This window comes from Chiloscyllium plagiosum, chromosome 1 (assembly GCF_004010195.1).
Source record: "Chiloscyllium plagiosum isolate BGI_BamShark_2017 chromosome 1, ASM401019v2, whole genome shotgun sequence".
Taxonomy (NCBI): domain Eukaryota; kingdom Metazoa; phylum Chordata; class Chondrichthyes; order Orectolobiformes; family Hemiscylliidae; genus Chiloscyllium; species Chiloscyllium plagiosum.
Genome location: NC_057710.1, coordinates 23457077 through 23465719, shown reverse-complemented (window position 1 = coordinate 23465719; position 8643 = coordinate 23457077). Strand labels below are relative to the sequence as shown.

Genomic DNA, 8643 nt, shown 5'->3' with positions numbered 1-8643 from the left:
GGTTATCCCTTCACTTGGTATTCAACTGTTGACACTTTACTCACACTGTCTGACACTCTTGATCATCTGCAGAGACATATTATTTAGCCTATCGACTCTCACCATTTCATCTCTCTGCCAGCAAGTTCGGTGCCTGTGTGCTTCCCTTCACTTCATCAGTATTTACTATGGAAAAGGAGATGGAAGATATAGACTGTGGGAAAATAGATGGTGACATCTTGCAAAATGTCCATATTACAGAGGAGGAAGTGCTGGGTGTCTTGAAACGCATAAAACTGAATAAATTCCTAGGACCTGATCAGGTGTACCCTAGGTGGCACAGTGGTTAGCACTGCTGCCTCACAGCGCCAGAGACCCGGGTTCAATTCCCGATTCAGGCGACTGATTGTGTGGAGTTTGCACATTCTCCCCGTGTCTGCATGGGTTTCCTCCGGGTGGTCCGGTTTCCTCCCACAGTCCAAAGATGTGCAGGTCAGGTGAATTGGTCATGCTAAATTGCCCGTAGTGTTAGGTAAGGGATAAATGTAGGGGAATGGGTGGGTTGTGCTTCGGCAGGTCGGTGTGGATTTGTTGGGCCGAAGGGCCTGTTTCCACACTGTAAGTAATCTAATCTAACTCTGTGGGAAGCTAGAGAAGTAATTGCTGGGCCTCTTGTTGAGATATTTGTATCATTGATAGTCACAGGTAAGGTGCTGGAAGACTGGAGGTTGGCTAATGTGGTGCCACTGTTGAAGAAGGGTGGTAAGGACAAACCAGGAAACTATAGACCGGTGAGCCTGACCTCAGTGGTGGGCAAGTTGTTGGAGGGAATCCCAATGAACAGGATGTACATGTATTTGGAAAGGCAAGGACTGATTAGGGATAGTAAACATGGCTTTGTGCGTGGGAAATCATGTCTCACAAACTTAAAAATTGAGTTTTTTTTGAAGAAGTAACAAAGAAGATTGATGAGGGCAGAGCGGTAGATGTGATCTCCATGGACTTCAATGAGGCGTCCGACAAGGTTCCCTGTGGGAGACTGATTAGCGAGGTTAGATCTTACGGAATACAAGATGAACTAGCCATTTGGATACAGAACTGGCTCAAAGGTAGAAGACAGAAGGTGGTGGTAGAGGGTTATTTTTCAGACTGGAGGCCTGTGACCAGTGGAGTGCCACAAAGATCAGTGCTGGGTCCTCTACTTTTAGTCATTTACATAAATGATTTGGATGCAAGCATAAGAGGTATAGTTAGTAAGTTTGCAGATGACACCAAAATTGGAGGTGTAGTGGACAGCGAAGAGGGTTACCTCAGATTACAACAGGATCTGGACCAGATGGGCCAATGGGCTGAGAAGTGGCAGATGGAATTTAATTCAGATAAATGCGAGGTGCTGCATTTTGGGAAAGCAAATCTTAGCAGGACTTATACACTTAATGGTAAGGTCCTCGGGAGTGTTGCTGAACAAAGAGACCTTGGAGTGCAGGTTCATAGCTCCTTGAAAGTGGAGTCGCAGGTAGATAGGATGGTGAAGAAGGCGTTTGGTATGCTTTCCTTTATTGGTCAGAGTATTGAGTACAGGAGTTGGGAGGTCATGTTGCAGCTGTGCAGGACATTGGTCAGGCCACTGTTGGAATATTGCATGCAATTCTGGTCTCCTTCTTATCGGAAAGATGTTGTGAAACTTGAAAGGGTTCAGAAAAGATTTACAAGGATGTTGCCAGGGTTGGAGGATTTAAGTTATAGGGAGAGGCTGAACTGGCTGGGGCTGTTTTCCCTGGAGCGTCGGAGGATGAGGGGTGACCTCATAGAGGTTTACAAAATTATGAGGGGCATGGATAGGGTAAACAGGCAAAGTCTTTTCCCTTGGGTCAGGGAGTCCAGAAATAGAGGACATAGGTTTAGGGTGAGAGGGGAAAGATATAAAAGAGACCTACAGGGCAACATTTACACACAGATGGTGGTACGTATATGGAATGAGCTGCCAGAGGAAGTGGTGGAGGCTGGTACAATTGCAACATTTAAGAGGCATTTGGATGGATATTTCAAGTTTGGATGGATATTTCAAATAGGAAGGGTTTGGAGGGATATGGGCCGGGTGCTGGCAGGTGAGACTAGATTGGGCTGGGATATCTGGTCGGCATGGACGGGTTGGACCGAAGGATCTGTTTCCATGCTGTACGTCTCTATGACTCTATGACTGTATGATTTGATGAAGGAGCAGCACTCCGAAAGCTTATGATTTCAAATAAACTTGTTGGACTATAACATATTGTCGTGTGACTCCTGATATCAGCTGTACTGACTGTATATAATTTAAGGAGTGTTCCCTCTGTTTGTCAGTCTGGATAAGAGACAATCTGACTTATTGTCAAATTCAATAGTACTTTTGTCCTTTATCTTGAATAATATTATTTCTAATGCTTTCTTGCTATCTCCTTGACCATCTCAAGTTTCCTGAAAGTTATATTTGGCCTGAATTCCCATGAATAGGAGTCCATAACTAGAGTGCATAGGTTTAGGGTGAGAGGGCAAAGATATAAAAGAGACCGAAGGGGCAGCTTTTTCACGCAGAGGGTGGTACATGTATGGAATGAGCTGCCAGAGGAAGTGGTGGAGGCTGGTACAATTGCAACATTTAAAAGGCATCTGGATGGATATATGAATAGGAAGGGTTTGGAGGGATATGGGCTGGGTGCTGGCCGGTGGGACTAGATTGGGTTGGGATATCTAGTCGGCATTGACAAGTTGGACCGAAGGGTCTGTTTTCATGCTGTACATCTCAATGACTCTAGTTTTTCCAGTGGAAATCCTATTGTTTCTTGCTGTTGTTGATCTCTAGCTCAGTAATGCTAATCCCCAATCTGCATTCCAAACATCATCAATTTTTACAGTTTTGACCACCCTTTCTGCTTCTCTGCTTGACTGACGGTGAAATGGAGAACTTGTCTCCTCATTGACCCCTGTGGTGAACTTCTTATATTTCAGGTTCATAAATCGAGGTCCATTCTCCAAAATTATTTCCTCCGGGGAACCATGTGTTGCCCTAATCACTGACTCCACTGCAGTTGTATGAAGTTTTGAAACTTTGATGCATCTAAAGTAAGAGCCTATTAGAAATAAACGTGTCTTCCCTCTGAAGTCAAATCTATTTCAAGGCCCTTCAGGAAGTTTTAAAGACATTAATGGCTCTGTTGGCACCTGACACATAACAAGATTACATTTTCTACTTTCTGCTAAATGCCTGGCCACAGTATAAGCTAGGCAGAAGTGGGTACTGCAGATGCTGGAGATTAGAGTCAAGATTAGTGTAGTGCTAGAAAAGCACAGCAGGTCAGGCAGCATCTGAGGAGCAGGAAAATCAACATTTCGGGGAGGGCTTTTGCCTGAAATATCGATTTTCCTGCTCCTCGGATGCTGCCTGACCTGCTGTCCTTTTCCAGCACCCACTCTAATCTTGACCACAATATAAGCTGTTGAGCTCTAGTTCTACATTTTGTGATTCCCGAGTACCACATAAAGTTGTTGTAGAATTTATTTACTCACAGATTTCAGGATAATTGCTCTGTTCTGGTATATACACAGGTCATCTACAATTATTAAATATTGTTTCTGTTCATGATACCTCTTCAGAACTTCATCTGTTAAACCATATCTACCCGACTCTTCCAGATAAAACTGTCTCATCTTTGTGCACTCCTGGTCGTCTGTCCGAGTTGCACAAATTTCTCTTAGCTTCATCTCAGTGGTTGGTAGTTTACTTATAACTATAGTAAACTGTGATTCATTCGCTTCAATGAAGATTAAGTCCTGTTTGTCAGCCTGAGACACTGTTATCCTGGATAGTATATATCAAGCATAATCTGGGCCTTGGCTGGGACAGAGGCTCTTATTCAGTCATATCTCATTGGTCTGAGCTCAATCTCTGCCTTTGCAATGGAACTTATGCTATTTCCTTTTGTCACAGTATTGTGACTGGTGGTTTCTGATCTGTTTTGACTTGGAACCTCAATCTCATGAAATAACCTCCTAAGCCATTCTCATCCTCATGCAACAGCAATTCTAGCATGTCTCTGATGGGTTTCTGTCAATGCTGTTGATGGGAAGGATATGGGCTTCTTGGTTTTGGGACTCTGGGCAACTGCATTAAAGGGAGGTGATAGCCTAGCAGTGTTATTGCTGGGCTTCATCCAGAGGCTCATTGATGATATTACCTCGTATAGTGACAAAACATCTGAAACTGAACCTTCAGTGAGCAAACCTATATCCTGGTATTATTGCTGGGCTACTAATCTAGAAAGGAGGAGAAAGTGAGGTCTGCAGATGCTGGAGATCATCTGCAGACTAATTATTGCTGGCCAGTAATTATTGTCCATCCCTAGCTGCCCTTGAACTGAACGGCTAGATAGACCATTTCAGAAGGCTGCTACTAATCTAGAAAGTCAGCTAATGTTCTGGGGATTCAGGTTCAAATCCTGCAAAGGCAGAGGATGGAATTGGAATTCAACAAACAAAAAATGTATGGTGTTTGGAAAAACCCATTTGGTTTACTAAGGTTCTTTGGGGAAAGAAATCTGCCATCTTTACCTGATCTGGCCTACGTGTGATTCCAGACCTGCAAAAATGTGGTTGACTCACAACTGCCTTCTGAAATGGTCTATCTAGCCGTTCAGTTCAAGGGCAGCTAGGGATGGACAATAATTACTGGCCAGTGATGCCTATCATCCCACGATAAACAATAATCTAACCCCACAGTTGATGCATTTACAGATCAGCTTCTCCTTAACCATCTGAAAAGGTGTAGTATGTTACTGACTCTTTAAAAGCTCTCTTATTGATTAAGTGAGACTGTTTAGGTTAGGAATCAGCTTTCTTATTTGATTCACCATCCTTAAGAGCAACTATTTGTCATTTAATAATTCACTTGTGGCCTTTGTCTTTCTGGAATCCAATGTGATTCCTTGCACCTTCCACACCTCGTGTGGAAAAAGGGAGAACTTGCCAATTATCCCTCTAAACCTCTCCTATTCTTGTACCTATCCAAATGACTTTAAAATGTTGTAACTGTACCTGCATCTATCACATCCTTTGGCAGTCCATTCCATTTCTGTGTGAGAATGTTGTCCCTCATGTCCCTTTTAAATCTTTCTCCTCTCACCTTAAAAATGGACTCCCTAATTTTGAATCCCCCCCATCTTAGGCAAAAGACTTTTGCTATTCACTTTATCTATGTCTCTCATGATTTTACAAACATCGATAAAGATATTCCTCAACCTTCAATGCTCCAGTGAAAAATATCCCAGCTATCCAACCTCTCCTTATAAATCAAGCTCTCTGATCCTGGAAAAATACATTTCTGACCCTATCCAATTTAATAATACCCTTCATATAGCAGAGCAACCAGAACTATACACAATACTCCAAAAGTGGCCTCACCAATGTCCAAACTCTATGGTCTGAGCAATTAAGGCAAGCATGCTAAATGCCTTCTTCACCCCCTGTCTACCTATGCTGCAACTAGGCATCACTAAAGAATTCTTGGATTCTACCTCCCCCTGCCAGTCTCTCTTACCAAACCATTCAACTGGAATTGAAGGGAAAATAGATCATTTCACAACAAAGATATGGAGCTCTATAGCATTTCCTCTTCCTCATAGATATCCTCTTGAGACTCAGGAAGACTTCCTTCCACTTGTAATTTGTGGATTTGCACACTCTGCCACAGTTGGGTTTGAAGACATGGATGGATGGGTGGGATACTTGGATTTTCACATGCTCCTTCCATGCTTGGTCTCCTCCTGAGTCACAGGATAAGCTTGAAATGGAAGGCAGCTTCGTGGATAATACTTCGTGGTAGATTCATTTAAGATGCATCTGGACAGCTGCATGAATCGGTGGGGAGCAGAGGCATACAGATGCTTAGTAATTGGGCTGCAGGTTTACACAGTAGATTTGGATTGGCTCAGGCTTGGAGGGCCGAACGGCCTGTTCCTGGGCTGAAAACTTTCTTTGTTCTTTGCACTTCCCTGGTTTGGATGGTCTTGAATGAGTGAGTCCCATGAAATGGAGCAGGGAATTGCTGACAGCATGATATTACAATTTTTTAGCAAGGATTTGTGGACTCCCTCTACCCTTCAGTTGCCATAACAAATAGAGAGCGTGCTTTGGACGTCTAGCATCAGGAATGTGCCTTGCTCAGTGCAGCTGATTGTAACCAATAGATTACAAAACAGCCCAAATCTTCACTCTATGATGCAAAGGGGATAAAGGGTTAGTTCTCATTCTTGTAAACTCCAATGAACGCAAGACCAATCTACTGAACTTCTCCTCGTAAGAGAACCCTTCCATACTAGGGAGCAGCCCAGTGAGTATTCTTCAGATTGCTTCCAGTGCCAGTATAATCTTTCATTAGATAAGGGGGCCAAAACTGTTCACAGTATTCTAGCTGTACATCATCAGTGCCATGTATTCTTTTGGCAAAACGTCTCTACTTCTACACTCCATTCCCTTTGAAATAGAGATCAGCATTCCATTATTATTTTATGATCTTAGGTATTGTTTTTTTTAAGATTTACGCAGGAGGATTCCCAAATCTCTCTGTGCTGTAACTTTCTAAAATCTATCTTCATTTAAATAATTTTTAGATCTTCTATTCTTCCTGCCAAAATGCATAACCTAACCTTTTTCTACTGTAAAGTTTTACTGTTCCATCTGCTAAGTTTTTGTCTGCTTGCTTAATATCTATCTGTAAACTCTTTGTGTCATGCTGACTACTTGCCTTGCCACCTATTTGTGTTATGCATAGACTCAGCTATAGTACATTCACTGTCTTCATCCAAGCCATTAACATAAATTGTAAATAATTGTAGCCCCAACACTGATCCCTGTGGCATTCCACTGGTTACAGGTTGCCAGTCTAAAAATGCACCCCTTATTCAAATTCTCTGTTTTCTATTAACCTATCCATTATTCATGTTATTAAGCTACCTCTAAGGCTGTGAGCTCTTATTTTATGCTACAGTTTCCAAACCATTGAGGAGCACAAGAATTACTAATCATCAGTAAATCATAACCTTAATGTCAACTTTGAAATGCTCTGTTTGTGTGAGAGCAGCATGGATTTGTTAAAAGCAAATCTTGCTAATCAATCCAATTGAATTTTTTGATGCTGTCACAGAGAGAATAATGAGGGTTTTCATGTTGTTAATCTTCAAAGGTGACAGGACATATTGAGAGAATTGCAAGGCATATGGCAAGCTGTTAAAACAAACTGTAAACACCAATCCAGGATTCCTTAGAGCCACGAATGGAATGGATCTGTGTGGAAACTACATCAACATTTTCATAGAATCCCTGCAGTGCAGAAAGAGACCATTCAGTCTATCGAGTCTGCACTGACCCTCCAAAGAGCATCCCAACCCCATAACCCTGCATTTACCATGGCTAACCCACTTAGCTTGCACAACCTAGCATAGGCAATCCACCTAAACTGCCCACCTTTGAAGGAAACCAGAGCACCCTGTGCAAACCCACACAGACAGAGGGAGAGTATGCAAACTCCACACAGATACTCACCCAAAACTGGAATTGAACCTAGGTCTGTGAGGCCAAGAGGCAGCAGTGCACCACCACCATTGCACCACCATGCTGCCCAGCAATAAGTATTATGTAGTTTAAATATTCTGTGACAGCTATGACAGCTAATGAAAAGAGTTGAGTGCAAAACCTAATTGTGACTCTGGAATATGTTCCTCAGCTAATGTAATGAGGTAGGGTAGGAGGCACATATTGGAGAGATAGGCAGTACAGTGGCAAATAATGTGTTTGTGTGCCATGTGGGTAAGGGAGATAGCGTGCCAGGTGGGTAAGTATGTAGAATGTTAGTTACGTGGATAAGACCTTAGGATAGGTGGGATTGGGAGCAGGGCTGTTGTTGAAACTGGTGGGGTAAGTCATTGGAGGACAGCGTTGGGGGAGATATTGTCTTGAGTCCAGTGGTGTTTGTCAGGTTAGTATCAGGTTGGTATAGGTGGTATTGGGTTGAGAAGGGTATTAGGTCGGACGCCATTTGGGTGGAGAGTTGTTGTCAGATGATTAGCAGAGCCAAGTTAATGTGGTGGTGGTAAAAGATATTGGATTATTTGAGTGTAGTCAGTGGGGTTTTTTTGGGTGTTCAGATTGATGGTTACCAGTAACTTGAGTAAAGTTTTAAACCTCACCTTTTCCTGGGTAACTAATAAGCTGAAGTGATTCAGAACCCTCTGAAATCTCCAATTCTAAGGGCCTTTTTAGGAGGCTTTCAAGTGTCAGGAAATTGTCAGCAAATTTCAAATTCCTGGGCAAAACTACTTAGCTAGCAGTTTTGGAATTCAAGCAGGATCCCCAAATGCAATTCCAATTTGCCTTGCCAACTATCTCTTCACCATAATAGGAATAGGGAGAGAGTGCAGTTGAACACGTGGCTGCAAGGAGGGAGGGCTTCAGGTATTTGGACAATTGGACTGCATTCTGGGGAAGGTGGGACCTGTACAAGCAGGACGGGTTGCACCTGAACCAGAAGAGCACCAATATCCTGGGGGGTAGGTTTGCTAGCACTCTTCGGGGGGGTTTAAACTAATTTGGCAGGGGGATGGGATCCGGACTTGTAGTCCAGCAAGTAGGTTA

General features: G+C 42.9%; 1 protein-coding gene across 3 annotated transcripts in view; it reads right to left on the bottom strand.

Annotated features, from left to right (window-relative positions):
* Window positions 1-578: 578 nt before the first annotated feature.
* cd8a (CD8a molecule) overlaps window positions 579-8643 on the bottom strand; it is a 26836-nt gene continuing 18771 nt past the window's right edge. For 2 of the 3 annotated variants that reach the window (XM_043703745.1, XM_043703568.1), the window contains exon 8: window positions 579-615. The gene's annotated coding sequence lies outside the window, so the exon portion shown is untranslated. The remainder of the gene's footprint in view (window positions 616-8643) is intronic. The other variant, XM_043703658.1, reaches the window with a different exon arrangement.